The sequence below is a fragment of the Palaemon carinicauda genome, chromosome 2, assembly GCF_036898095.1.
Source record: "Palaemon carinicauda isolate YSFRI2023 chromosome 2, ASM3689809v2, whole genome shotgun sequence".
NCBI classification, from domain to species: Eukaryota; Metazoa; Arthropoda; class Malacostraca; order Decapoda; family Palaemonidae; genus Palaemon; species Palaemon carinicauda.
The window spans coordinates 146,597,082-146,611,720 of NC_090726.1; the positions used below are offsets into that span (position 1 = coordinate 146,597,082).

The 14,639-nt window shown below is 54.2% G+C and overlaps 1 protein-coding gene and 1 non-coding gene across 9 annotated transcripts in view; both read left to right on the top strand.

Annotated features, from left to right (window-relative positions):
- The window catches only part of Stacl (Stac-like), a 963,585-nt gene that overhangs the window by 897,733 nt on the left and 51,213 nt on the right, over positions 1-14,639 (top strand). The window lies entirely within an intron of this gene.
- On the top strand, positions 1,719-1,837 carry LOC137629950 (5S ribosomal RNA). The gene has a single exon (XR_011041621.1). It is a non-coding gene; the product is annotated as a 5S ribosomal RNA (ribosomal RNA).

Sequence of the window (14,639 nt, forward strand, 5' to 3'; positions counted from 1 at the left end):
CGCTCCCTCGCGCACTTTCGTCCGCGCTCCTGCGTGCCCGCGCACTTTCGTCCGCGCTCCTGCGTGCCTGCGCACTGGCGCTTCCACGTTCGGCCACACACGAACCATTGATTTACCATCACGCGAGCACCAGGGCGATTGCGACCGCGATTCCCGTCGGGGTTTCGCAACACGGCCAGCCTGGCGAGTCTTCTGGAACGCGTATTTCCAGAACACGGTCTTCACCCCGTAAACGCAGAGCATGGCACATGCAAGAGCAGGAAGAATCTTCAGAGAGGTCTGGGCAACATTCTTTCCAGAACCTGGGTTAGCCCATCCTCCTCGTCATTCCCTGGAAGGGTCGTGCCAGGGAATGTTCCTTTCGAGATTTCTCCGTCGGGCAAGGGGTGACTGGTTTAGCCCTTCCTCTTCTCCGTCCCGTGTAAGGGGCTTACCAGGTCCTTTCCCTTCTCGGTTGCGACCCGAGGTTTTGTACAAGAAAGCTCCAGGAAGATCATAGGTACTTTCCTCCTCTCAGGCTCAAGCACCTTTGCGTTCCGTCGCCAAGTTTCGATCTTGCGGGCAAACTCGATGTTGGAGCATCTAGACGCAGTGAACGAGGGCTTCCCCTCGGGTGTCTCATCCGTGGATGTCGACAAACTCAGACACTCTTCCATCTTTGGGAAGAGCTTGTTTGAGCCCAAGGACAGAGACATGGACAGCTGTAGTGCGGAGGAAGTCGACTTCCGTTTTCACTCCTCCAAGGCGCTTTCTTCCAGACCATGAAGGCCTCCAACGCCTCTTCTTTCAGCCTCGTCGGCCTAAGTTATCGGACCGGCTACAGCAGCTAAGACAAGGTGTACAATAGCAATTCCCTCCTGTCAGGGACAGGTAGCACGGGAGGCTCTCCCGGGGAGGCATAATCCTAGAGGGAGCGGCAGAGTTCACAAACTCTAGGATTGGCAACCTCCCCTGGCAGGTCTCACGCTGGGGGGTTGCCTAAGGTTACTCATCCGAATAACAGCTTCCCGATGCCGATTCCTGCACGATCTCCGTGATCAGCCAAGGATATCGCGCCTCGCTCTTACCATCTCTCCGTCTCTGTCAGCGAATCCAGTGTCACTGAACCTCTATGCCATGGGGCAGCAAGAGTTTTGCCCGTTTGGGCAGAAGGATCCATGCCTTAGGAGAAGGTCCTCCATAGGGTCGTCGACGGCTTCGCCCCCCAGCTTCTTCAGTCGATCCTTTCTCGTAGGAAAGCATCCGAGACGGGAGTCCCGTCGTCGACCTCTCAGATCTGATCAAGTTTGTCGGACAAACTTCGTCCAGCGTGGAACAGCAGAGTCGATCAGACTGGTAACAAGGCTGCAGGACTCCTTAGGCTCTGGATCGGCAGGACGGGTAATTCCAGTTTCCATTCCATCCATCTTCCAGGAAGCTCTTGGAATTCAGCCTAGACTACAGGTGTTCCTGCTCAAGATGCGGTGTGGCGATCCCGCCGCGGCATCGGAGGTTTTTCCCCAGAGAACTCTCCCTGCTTTCCTCATGGCCGCTCAGGAGCAGGCTTCCGCCTCCTTTGCTTTTTGGAGGTCTGGTCAACCCTGGTAGGCTCGGGTTCAACCTTCTTCAACACCGGGACAAGCTTCCGGGTCTTTACCAAGAGTGAGGGATCATGGTAATTTGCTAGGAGCCTTCTCTACTTCTGCCTCAACATCTGGAGTATCAAGCCATGATATTGAGTCAACGGCCTTACCATGTTGAAAACACCGCTTCTCGTCCGATCAGCGAAGTTAAGCAACGTTGGGTCTGGTCAGTACTTGGATGGGTGACCGCCTGGGAACACCAGATGCTGTTGCCTCCTTCTCCGAGCCTTCCTTTCAGTTGACTGTGGCAAGGCTGAGGAGAGTCGCAGTACCTGTTCTCAGTCAAGCAGAGCTTTCAGCCCTACCTTGGAACGTTTCCTGGGTCTTTTTTCCTTTTCCTCATTGTCCCGTCTAAAGTCCCGAACGGTCGCCTCAGGATAAGTTCCCTGTGAGGCGGCCCAAGTTCCGGTGGTATCGAAGCAACGATTAACCGGACTTACTGGCCCCTGTGGGACCAGCGGAACGTTTAGACCTGCAATGGGTGTTGACCTATGGAACCTCTTGCATGGGAGTGGATATTCTCGTCACTTCCCCACATTTTAATGCTGTTCTCGGACTCGTCAAAGAAAAGGGGGGGGGGGGGGGCATGTTCCGGTTCAGGCCTATGGTCAGGACCGGAAGGATACCTCCCCATCATTCAGGCAGGCTTAGGGGCCGTAGTCTGGCCCCTCTACAGATCCTACAGTTCCTGCCGAGTCGCTCCGTGCGTGACGACTTCATGGTACTGGCGCATTCCAACCAGCAAGGGACGCATTTTGCAGTAGAGATACTGAGATGATCCGAGGTCCTCTCAATACCACTATCGGCTCGCTCATTCCGGGCAGAGGAATGTTCTCTCCGACTACCTGAGCAGAGCCTCGCAGATGGAGAGTACCTGGGGGTCTTTGGCCTGTAGTAACCAGCAAATCCTGGCCTGGGGGACCTGATCGCGACAGCCTGGAACTTCAAGCTTCCGCTGTTCTTCCCCCCGGTCTCAGACCCCAAGACTCTTTGGCAAGATGCTTTCCGGTGACGGTGGGACAACATCGACGCCTGCGTCTTCCCACCATTGTTGTCTGTTGAGAATGTGTCTCAACACAACCAACTAGGTTGACAGAGTCAACCTTTCGATGGCCCTGAGAGCTCCACTGTGACTATACGCAGAACGGTTTCCGGACCCTCTGCTACCCCTGACGGAACTCCCGGGAGAGCTTCTTCCACGGCACAGGCTACTCAAACAACCACACTACAACATCTTTCACGAGCCGTTGCTTTGCTTCGGCTTCACGCCTGGAGACACTACGCCGCCTCCTCAAGAAGAGACAACCCGCTACAGTCGCGGAGCGGAGGTCGCGTCACCTGCGATAGTAATCCGCAGGGGTCTACCAGGCGAAGTGGAGAGTCTTCTGTGGTTGGTGTCGTGGGAGAGATACCTCTTCCCTCGAGGCCTCTTCTCCAGCAGTTACGGAGTTATTGCTTTTCGGCGGGAGGAAACTCTTTTCCGCTCTCGGCAGCGAAGCCTTTCGCTCAGCCTTTCCCTGGCCTTCAGGCTGAAAGGAAGACTTTTTCCTTCCCGCTAGACCTTTATTCGCTCATGCGAAGCTGCGAATGTCCCTGCCCCCTGTCGGAGTGAGACCTCCTCCATGGAGCATGGTTCGGACTCTTTAGTCCCTTAAGAGATCTTCTCAAGAACCATTACGTCAGGCCTCTGATCGTATTCCGTCTTGGGGGACGGTGCTCCTGCTCACTCTGGCCTCGGCCAGTGTGTAAGCAATCTTCTTGGTCTCGTACGACTCCGCCCTTTCAAGAGAATAGGGGAAGGCAACATTCAGGTTCGCTCCTGAGTTGTTTGCTAGACTCAGAATCTTGGGGTCCCGGGCCTTCGGTCCAACTCCTTCAAGATTTTGAGTCTCCATTCTGTATCAGATGACCCAAACCTTCTCCTTCTTTCCAGTAAAGGAATCGAGGGGTTATCTTTGAGAACAGCTGCAGTTTGTCCTCACGTGCAGCCGGGTTGGGAGCACAGGAAGGACACGGGAGAGTCACCAGTATACCTCTTCAGCTCGGACTCAAGGACATTCATCTTGACCTGAATCCAGACCCTCCCCCGTCACGTCGCCCTACAGCACGATGTCGGATACATCGCAACGTCCCTCGCCTTTGAGTAGAACTACTGTACTCTGTGACGCAGGTGCTACAAGCTGGAGTCTGGAAGCGTCTAATGACCTTTGCAGCCCGCTTCCTGCAGGACGTGACCCACAGGAGTATCGATACGTTTCTATCGCTCTGTGGTGGCTACACAACAGCTGGTCTAACTTCAGGCTCCTTTTTGGACAGGTAGCAGAAGGTTGAGGGCATTGTTATCAGGTTTTAGTCTGCATGAACGAAAGAAGTATGTCTGGCCCTTACTTCTTTCTTCATCGTCCTCTCTACTGGGGAAGCAGCATCCTGGTCTCTGCATAGCTGACCTCAAACCTCTGCAGGTAAACCATGCTTCCTTGTGTTCCGAGTATTGAGTCAATACTGTCGCGTCCCCCATACCCTGACGAGGTGGTATTGGGAACGTCCTAACCCAGAGTTCCTTCTGGAACTCCAGGTCAACTGCTTAGGATTGGTCACACTTTCTTCCTTCACACACAAGCTTATGTAGGCCACACGTTTCCTTGCGGAGCAAGGAACTTGTGAGGTGCTGGGACTCCTTTTCTCGAGTGCGACTCACTCGGATTCTGAGTCCCCGGTTAATGCCAAAGCCAGTATGGCTGGGGACTTTCCACCCTTCCTAAGGGGTAAGTCACCCAATGTAAATAGCGTAGTTTGTATTTCGGTTACGGAACAAATGACAAATTCGGAGATAATTTGTATTTTTCCTAACCTTACAAACCTTAGCTATTTACACATATTTGCCCGCCAGCCCTGTCCCACAAGGCAAGTCCTACCTCTAAGTGAAGTGAAGCAGTTCACCGGTGTGTGAGAGGGGGAGGGGTAGCTAGCTACCACTCCCCTACCCCCCTGCTAACTAGCGCGGGGGTAATACACCCTCGTTAAATTCTAATGGCTCGCCATTTCAGCTACGCCGAAAGGTAAACCCCAATGTCACCCAATGTAAATAGCTAAGGTTTGTATGGTTAGGAAAAATACAAATTATCTCCGAATTTGTCATGTTATAATTCTGTTTTGTTAACTTTCGTCCCCCCCCTCACCTGGGCATGCCGGGTGGGGGATGGGGGCCGCATACCTTCTTTCGTTCTTATGTTCTTTCCCTCGGGGTTTCTCTTCGGAGTTTCACCTGGGGGAATTTTCTGTTAAATAATTATTCTGTTTTATTTTCCAGTTTACGATGCTGTTTCTTCGTGCCTGTTGTGTGTGCCTTCGAAACAGAGCTGTCCTGTTTATCCTGGGGAGTCGGCTTCGCCGCCTTCTCTCAGGCATTCGTCAGGGGCGTTCCCCTCTCTTAGAGGTTCCCACGTGATTATTGCCAGGTCTTTTTTGCATCCTAGAACGATAAGGAGGTTCGCCTCCAGGGTAGTTAGTTAACTTCCCTTTTACTTTTCCTTGGTCCTTGGTGGTTATGCTCTTGGGGCTGGGCGACCTCCCTTGTAACGTGCTCAAGGGGCTGAGCGGTTGCAAGGCTAGACCATGGTACTAGCGACTATGCTCTCGGGGCTGAGAGGTCGCTTCTGTAGCTACGCTCAAGGGGCTGAGCAGCTGCAGGATCAGTCCGGCCCTCTCTCGTTCGCGAGGGAGGCTGCACTAAGGGCTCCTCCTCGAAGGATTGCTCCTTTTGTCTCTTCTACGAAGTGTCCCCTCCCGTTCGCGTGAGAGGACACTCACAGAGACTCCTCTTCGGAGGATTGTTCCTGTTTACGTCAGCTGATCTCACGGCCTTTCGGGGCTCCTTCACGTGTCTTCTACGAAGTGCTCACCTCTCTCGTTCGCGAGAGTGACCACTCATAGAGACTCCTCTTCGGAGGATTGTTCCTGTTGTCAGCAGCTTGCTGTTCAGTCACTAGCACTTCGGTGTTAGTGTCAGCGAAAATTCGGTTTCTCTTTTTTCCCTGACCCTTTGGGGTCTCGGATCTTAGTTACGCAGTTCCCTCGGGCTCTCGTAAGTTTAGTCACTTCCACGCTTCGGTGTTTAGTGACGGAGAAACTTCGGTTTGTCGTTGCATTGACCCTTCGGGGGTCTTGCAACTAATCCCCTCGGGGCCTCGCTACTCAGGCTTCGTTAGACCCTTGGTCTCTCGTCCCTCAGTGTTCCTGTTGCCTGCGGTTCCTGACGGCAGACGCGCCTTGGGCGCCCACGCCCCCGTTATCTAACGGGCTCCTCCCTTCGGGGCAGGAGAGACTTTCTCACACCTTGAGTAAGTTTCTTAAGTGCCAGGTATTACCTGTGCGCCAACGTTCTCTTATGCGCTAGCGCTCGACTGCTGTTCCTGCTGTTCCCGCTGTTCCTGAGACTGCCTTTGAGATTCCCTGTTCCAGTATCCAGTTAGGCTGCTACCAACGTTCCCTGCGCATTTGCGCACATCGTTGGGGTTCCTGAGATAGCGCACTGGCGCTCACCAGCAGTTCAGCCTTCGGTGTCTCTAAGTCTCTTCTATGAAGGCCACCTCTACCGTTCGCGGGAAAGGTACCTCACAGAGACCACTCCTCGGAGTATTTAGCAGTCCTTCAGTTGATCGTCGGCACTGAAGTAGACCTCCTGGTCCTCTTCAGGGGATGCTCTCCCTTTTAGGGACACATCCCAGTTCCTGATCTATGAGTTAGCGATCCTTCAACCTTCTTCCGACGATCTTCTGTTGTGCAGGAGCCTACGATCTTCACTCACGCATAAGCGCTGTAGACCGCCCGCGTGTGGGATTATTTCCCGCCCGCGACCTCGCGGTTGTCGACGGTTTAGCCGACGATCTTCTGTTCGCGCTAACGCGTAAGCGTTGATGATCGCCCGCGTGCGGGATAGTTTCCCGCGCGCGATCTCGCGATCGTCGACGATCTTCTGTTCGCGCTAACGCGTAAGTGTTGATGATCGCCCGCGGGCGGGTTAGTTTCCCGCGCGTGATCTCGCGATTGTCGACGATCGTTAGCTGACGATCTTCTGTTCGCGCTAACGCGTAAGCGTTGATGATCGCCCGCGCGCGGGATGGTTTCCTGCGCGCGATCTCGCGATCGTCGAGGGTTGTTAGACGACTATCTTCTGTTCGCGCTGACGCGTAAGCGTTGATGATCGCCCATGCGCGGATAGTTTCCCGCGCGCGACCTTCAGGCCCTTTCGCTCGCAATCGTCATCCCGGCAACGGTCGTTAGCCGGTGATCTTCAGATCCAGCTAGACGTGCAAGCGCTGACGATCTTCTTAGTGTGTGAAAGCACCGAGAATCGGTCTGTGCGCGGGATGGTTTCCCGCGCGCGGTTTTCGCACGCGATCAGCAATGGCCGTTAGCCGGCGATCTTCGGATCCGGTGCTAATCGGAAGCGCCGACGATCTTCTTAGTACACTTAGGCTCCTATGATCGTTCTGTGCGCGGGATGGTTTCCCTCGCACGACAACGAGGCCATCCGCGCGCGGTTCTCCGCATGCGATCGCCTACGGCCGTTCGCCGCCGATCTTCGGATTCGGCACTAGGCGCGCGAGCGCCGACAATCTTCACAGTACGCGTGAGCGCCGAAGGTTGTTCCGTTCGCACGGATTCGCAATCATCGCACGGATCGTCCGTGCGCGGTTTCCCGCTCGCGATCGTCGTAGATTGTCCGCGCGCGGGCACCGAGTTTCCCGCTCGTGATCGCCGACTATCTTTTCACGCGCGCGAGCTCCGACGATCGTCGCTTACGCGTGAGCGTCGGAGATCGTCCGGGCTCGCGCGAATCGCCTTACATAGTTCGAGATCTTACACGCGCGAGCACTATGGGTCCCCGCCCACTGTCTCCTACGGTTTTCTCTCGCGCTAGCGCCGACGATCTTCGTACTCGCGTAAGCACCGAAGATCGTCAGCGTTTCTTCTGCGTTATTCTTCCGCGCGTGGGATGGTTCCCCACATGCAATCGCCGTCGGAACACCGGCAAGCTTTTTCGCCGAGATCGTTCACGCGTGGGATGGTTTCCCTCGCCCACAATCTTTCACGCACAAGCGCCAGCATTTTTCATACGTGCTGAGACGCGGGGATCGTTCACGCGGTCGCCGATACGCCCACGCTCTCGCGGGCATGCGGGTGCGGTTATCTGCTACGCATGCTTTATTCACACGCTACCTAGATATGTGCTTTTCGCGCGATTGTCAGCGTGATCGGCGCACCGTTCTCCAACACGACCGCTCCCTGTTAACATCAGGGCTTATGGCAGTCAGGCCACCTCTGCGTTTCCCTCCCCCGCAGCGCAGAGCAGCGCCCTCTCCGGATGGGGGGAGGTTTCCGGACAGGTCAAAGGTCTCTTCTCCCTTCACTGCAGTTTCTCTACGGGCGAACCCTCATGTGTCATCTCCCCCAGAGGATCGAACGATCCTCTTCCCTCCAGAGGGACTCCCTGTCAGTGCGAGGATTGGTCGGCATCCCTGGTGGGATGCCGTAGTCAGAGCGCTCAAACAGGCAATGAGCCTGTGCCTTCTGACTGTGGTCACTAATCAGTAGCAGCTTCCTCTCCCCCTGAAGGGGGTGAGAAGAATCCTTGGCATGGTATCTTCCCCAAGGACTATCCTGTCCCTTCGCGAGTCCTTACACAGGCGATGAGCCCTCCTCAGTCTCCATCTCCCCTCCCCCGCGGATGAGCTTTGCCCATCCCCAGGAGGGTCGGAAGACCCGGTCCTCTCCCCCTTCACTCCATAGGGAGAATCTCCGCCTCTTCCTGAGAGTCCTATCGTGCGGAGGGGGCGAAGCCTTACATCCTTCTTCGCTGGGGTCCTGTTTCCCTCCTAGTTGGGATCCTGAGGTCCTGTCTTCCGCAAGGATCCGACAGGATCCAGTTGGACCCTTGGGGCATGTCTACGAGTCTCCCAGGAAGAGCCTCCGGGAATGGGAGACCTTGCTGCCAGTCCATCAGGAGGAGGAGCTCCAGGGGTCAGAACTTGCGTTCTGGCAGGTTCTGGCCCTCAAAAGAAACCTCAAGGGGATCCCATATTCAGAGATTCCTCTTCGGTAAAGGAAGGGTTCGGTCCTGGACCGAGTTCTACTCACCCAAGGGCTCCCTTACGCCAGTGCAGCTTACCCTGGTTTTAGGGAATGGAGAGCGCCAGAGGCTAGGCCAAGGGCCAGCTCTCCGAGCTTGTCTCCTTCAACAGTCCCGGTTGGTTTCGAGCCCCTTCCTCCTCCCTGGGTAGGGATCGGTGAGGGGACGGGTCATCCGGGCGGAAGTCCAGTCCATGTCGGAGAGGCGCCCCCTCCAAGAGGTGGCCAACTGGTTTCGAGGCCTCCGTAGTCGCCTCCTTCCCTCCTCGACTCTGTACAGGGTTGTCAAACAGTCTCTGTTTAGCATAGCGACAGCAGACTCGGTCTGCTTTGCTGTGAGACCACAAGTCTTCATGGGTACACTGGTCCGGTAGGTCTCGTACTTCCGGTCCTGGTTCACCCATCTTCAAGGAAGTACTTTGGTGTCCGCCTGGAAGGCGGGTATACCAGTTCAAGGGCTGTGCTTCGGCCTCTCCACGGCACCTCAACAGTTCTCCGATACTTCCTCTCGGATCTCTTCACGGGCGCTCAGCATCGGCATCCAGCCACTCCGTTCCTGGGTGGCTGGCCGATCATGGAAGTCTCGAAGGCTTCCCTTCTTCGTCATCGGGACAAGCTCCTCGGACTTTTCCAAGTTCTAAAGATCATGGTGGTCCTCGAGGAGTCCTCCCCGCAGCCCTCTCAGACTCTGGTATACCGAGCCTGGTCTTAGGCTCCTATCTCCCGTAGCCTTCCCTTCAGACGTCAGGGTACCAAGGCAGAGGAAGGTCGCGAGACCTTTCCTCACACGAGAAGACCCTCCAACCCAAGGTTGTTTCGTCTCCCCTCCCTGGCCCGTCTGGTTTCCACAGTCGCCCCAGGTTGAGTTCTCTTCAGTGGCGACTCAGGGCGCGGGGGAGTCGGGGGCGCGTCTCCCCAGACGCCAAGACCCCTAGGGGACAACCGGTACAGACGAACCCATAGGGGTGGGAAGCTGACGAGGGCCTACAAGAGGGAGTGGTCCTTCTCGTCCTCCCCCTGACTTGATGCTGTTTTCAGATGCGTCAAAGAAAAGGGGGTGGCCCACGTTCTGATCCACGGGTCCTCAGACCGGGGTCAGAACCAGGAAGAACCTTCTCTAGGCCTACTAGAGACGGAAACTGTGTTTCTGGCTCTTCAGTAGCTCCACCTAGCCTGGCGGACTACTCTGTGGTTATGAGGATCAACAACACCACAGTGATGGTTTTCTGGCCCAGACAAGGAGGTACTTTTCAGTACAACCATCTCATCCTGCGGTAGAGATACCGGGATGGTCTGAGTCCCCCTCGGTCTCCTTGGCAGCTCGCTTGATTCCAGGCAAAGGAATGGGCTCGCCGACAGTCTGAGCAGTGTGTCACGGACACCACATTCCGAGTGGTCTTTGGATCCTACAAGTCCTGCCTCGGTGGGGCTCCCTCGGTGGACCGGTTAGCTACAGCACTGAGCTGCAAGCTCCCGCTGTACTGCTCCCCGGTCACGGATCCCAAGGCCCTCTGGTAGGATGGCTTCCAGCAACGGTGGGACACCATCGATGTGTTGCCTCCGTAGCTTGCTCCTCTTCCACGCCGGGAGTCCATCCAGCACCTCCTCAAAGAGAGAGGATTTTCGCAACAAGTGGCGAAAAGGAGGCCTGGACACCTGCGCAAGTCTTCCGCAAGTAATCTCCTAGGCGATAGGGCGAGTTTCTGTAACCGGTGTCGGGGAGAGGGCATCCCTCCACACGTTGCCGCTTCCAGCATAGCGGAGCCCCTAGTGGGATTGCGGGATAAGTGTGCCTTTCAGTTTCGACTGTGAAAGGCTATCCCCCAGCCTTAAGGCTTGCCTCCTGGTTCTAGGGACAAACATTTCTCCCCCGCTGGGACTCTTCCTTCGCATGCGAAGCCTTGTCCTCTCCTGCCCTCAGTCGAAGGTGAGACCTCCTCCTTGGAACGTGGTTCGAGTCCTCGAGTCTCTAAAGAGACCCCCCCAGACGAACCACTACGTAGTCCTTAGACCACCCCCTTTCTGGGTAGACAGTGTTCCTGCTAGCCTATCTTCAGCCAAGCGAGTTGCATGGTCTCTCTTACGACTTCGCCCATTCAGGGGGGTTAGGGGCAGACAACTAAAGGTTCGTCCCTGAGGTTTGTTGCCGAGACTCAGAATCCTTCCAGGGCTCGGGTCTCCGTCCTGTAGCAGATTACTCAGACCATCTCCTACCTTGCCGGTAGGGAGTCCGAGCTGGTGTCTTCAAAGAACAGCTGCAGGTCGTCTCCAGGTCCAAGTCTAGTTCGTGGAGCCTGGGTAACGAGGAGAAGGGTCTCCAGGAGTACCATCTCGGCCTGGATTCGCAGGGTGCTACACCCTGCCTTTAATCCTGACCCTTCTCCGTCGCATCGCTCTAGAACCCATCATGTCAGGGGCTTAGATACGTCCCTACCCTTCATGGAGCATCTTCAGTGACGCAGGTCCTGTAAGCGGGGATGTTGAAGCGTCAGACCTTCTTCTCAGCCCCTTACCTGCAAGACATGACCCACAGGAGGCTCGATACGTTTCTATCGGCCCTGTGGTGGCTTCACAACAGCTGGTCTAAACCTCAGGCTCCTTGATGGACAAGTGGCAGAAGGTTGAGGGCATTGTTACCTGGTGTTAGTCTGCATGAATGAAAAGATCTGTCTGGCCCCTTTCTTTTCTTCATCCTCTCCTCCCACGGAGAAAGCAGCATCCTAGGTTCTCTGCACAGCTGACCTCAAACCACTGCAGGTAGACCATGCTTCCTTGTGTTCCTAGTATTATGTGTAATACTGTCATGTCCCCATACCCTGACGAGGTGGTATTGGGAGAGTCCTAGCCTGGATTTCCTTCTGAGGGACTCCAGGAGAACTGCCTGGGACAAGTCACTTTTCACCTTCGCACACACCTTACGTAGGCCGCGGCAGTTTCACAACCGCCAGCGAGGAGCAGGGATTCCGTATTGTCCGAGTACTTGACCACTCGAATATGGATTCCCCGGGCAAGCCAAAGCCAGTATGGCCGGGACTTACCACCCTTCCTAAGGGTTAAGTCACCCCATGTAAATAGCGTGGTTTGTATTCAGTTACGGAACAAATGACAAATTCGTAGATAATTTGTATTTTTCCTAACTATACAAACCTTAGCTATTTACAGTTATGTGCCCGCCAGCCCTGTCCCCCAAGATAAGTCCTACCTCTAAGTAAAGTGGAGTATTCTCCGGTGTGTGTGAGGGGGAGGGGTAGCTAGCTTCCCCTCCCTACCCCTCGCTAACTAGCGGTGGGGTAGGAAACCCTCGTTAAAACTTTATGGCTCGTCATCGGCTGTCGCCAAAGTAATTACCCCATGTAAATAGCTAGGTTTGTATCGTTAGGAAAAATACAAATTATCTACGAATTTGTCATATTACTTTCGGCTTAGCTGAAATGACCAGCCATTAAAATTTTAACGAGGGTTTACTACCCCACCGCTAGTTAGCGGGGGGTAGGGAGGGTAGCCTGGTACCCCCCCCCACACCTGTGTGCTGAGCTCACTTTGCTATCGGCTCGGGTGGTAAGCGGACGTGTCCGCTTTCACCCTTGCCTCTTTGACAGCCATTAATGCTTTTGTCTTTTTACTTACTTTTTGGGTTGCTATTCCGTTTTTTTGTCTCAATTATTTTTAATGAAATCTAATTGTATATTTAACTTTTCAGCATTCTCCGTGGGGAACACTTCCCTTCGGGGGGGTCAGCAGTTCTCACTATTAGTGAACATTCTTAGATGATTTAGATAATTATAATTCTGTTATAATTCTGTTTTTATTACAGTTTCTCCGCCCTCCCCCTTCTCCCGTGAATGTCAGTGGGGGAGGAGGACGCATACTTAATTCTTATTTTTTGCTATTCCCTCGGGGTTACTCTTCGGAGTTCCTCCCTGCGGAATTTCTGTTAAAATAATTTTTTAATTTTATTTTCCCAGTTAACTATGCAGTTTTTCTTCGTTTGACTAAAGAGTGTCAACGAAGCAGAGCTGTCCTGTTTGTGCCTGGGGAGTCTGCTGTCGCTGCCGTCCCTCAAAGGACATCATCATGGGCGTTATCTCTTCTCTTAGAAGTTCTTCCGAGACAACATGCCAGCACTTCAGATCATCTTAGAACGCTAAAGAAGGTTCGCCTGCAAGACTTCTTGTGTATACTAGACCTGAAGGGATCGTACTTCCAGATCCCAGTCCATCCGTCTTCAAGGAAGTACTTAGGATTCAGCATAGACAACTAGGAGTACCAGTTCAAGGTGCCGTGTTTCGGTCTCTCCACAGCACCACAGGGTTTCACCAGTGTGTTCACCCTAATATCATCGTGGGCACTCAGGATCGGCTTCCGTCTCCTCCATTATCTGGATTATCTGGATGACTGCCTGATCCTAGCAGACTCGGAGTCATTCCCTCTTTGACTTCGAGACAAACTTTTAGGACTTGGCCAGGATCTAAGGATCATGGTAAGTCTCGAGAAGTCTGCTCTGCTGCCCAATCAAAGACTGGTTCACCTAGGCATGATTAGAGACACCAATCTCCATAAGGCCTTTCCATCAGATGACAGGATAGCAAGGCTGAGAAGAGTCGCAAGCCCTTTCCTCAGACGAGAAGAGCTTCCAACCCAATCGTGGTTACGTCTCCTCGGTCACCTTTCACCCTTGGCTCCTCTAGTTCTCAACGGTCGCCTCAGGATGAGGTCTCTCCAGGGGCGACTCAGGTCCTAGTGGAATCAAGGCTGTGATTGCCCGGACATCATGATCCCTATGGATCCTGCGGAACGGACGAACCGCCAGTGGTGGGTGACAGGCGAGAACCTATGAAGAAGAATGGATCTTCTCGTTCCTTCCCCCGGATTGGATGCTGTTTTCGGACACCTCAAAGGAAGGGGGGGGGGGGTGGCACGTTCTGTGCCACAGAACCTCAGGCCTGTGGTCAGAATCGGAAAAGTGCCTCCATATAAATCGGCTAGAGATGAAGGCCGTCTTCCTGGCCCTTCAACAGTTCCAACAAGGACCTGGCGGATCACTCTGTGGTGTGAGGAGCTACAACACCACAGTAGTGGCTTACATCAACAAGCAAGGAGGTACCTTTTCAAAGCAGCTATCCCATCTCTCAGTAGAGATACTGAGATAGACCGAAGTCCACTCGATTCCTCTCTCGGCTCGCTTCATTCCAGACAAAGGGAATGTGCTCTCCGACAGTCTGAGCAGAGCGTCTCAGATAATGAGTACCTAGTGGTCCTTGGATCATCCAGTAGCCAACAAAGTAAGGACTTTGTGGGGTTACCCGACTGTGGAGCTGTTCGCTACAGCGTTGAACTTCAAGCTCCCGCTGTATTGCCTTCCAGTCCCGGATCCCAAGGCACTTTGGCAAGATGCCTTCCAACAACGGTGGGACAGCACCGACGTGTACGCTTTTCCCCCGTTCTGTCTGATGAGGAGGGTGCTCAACAAGACCAGAATATCGGTCAATCTCTCGATGACCCTTTATAGCTATGCTATGGCATCACGCGGAATGGTTTCCGGACCTTCCGCAACTCCTAACGGAACTTCTGGGAGAACTCCCTCTGCGACACAAGCGACTCAAACAACCACACGCCAACATCTTTCACAAAGCCGTAGCTTCGCTTCGACTTCACGCCTGAAGACTATCCAGCATCTCCTCACTGAGAGAAGATTGTCGCAACAAGTTGCGAACGGGATGTCTGGACACCTGCGTAGGTCATCTGCAGGGGTCTACCAGGCAAAGTGGTGAGTTTTCTGTGGTTGGAGTCGTGGAAGGGGTATCTCTCCACACGATACCACTATTCCAGCAATAGCGGAGTTCTTTGTATATTTGCGGGAAGAATGCGCCTTTCAGTCTTGGCAAT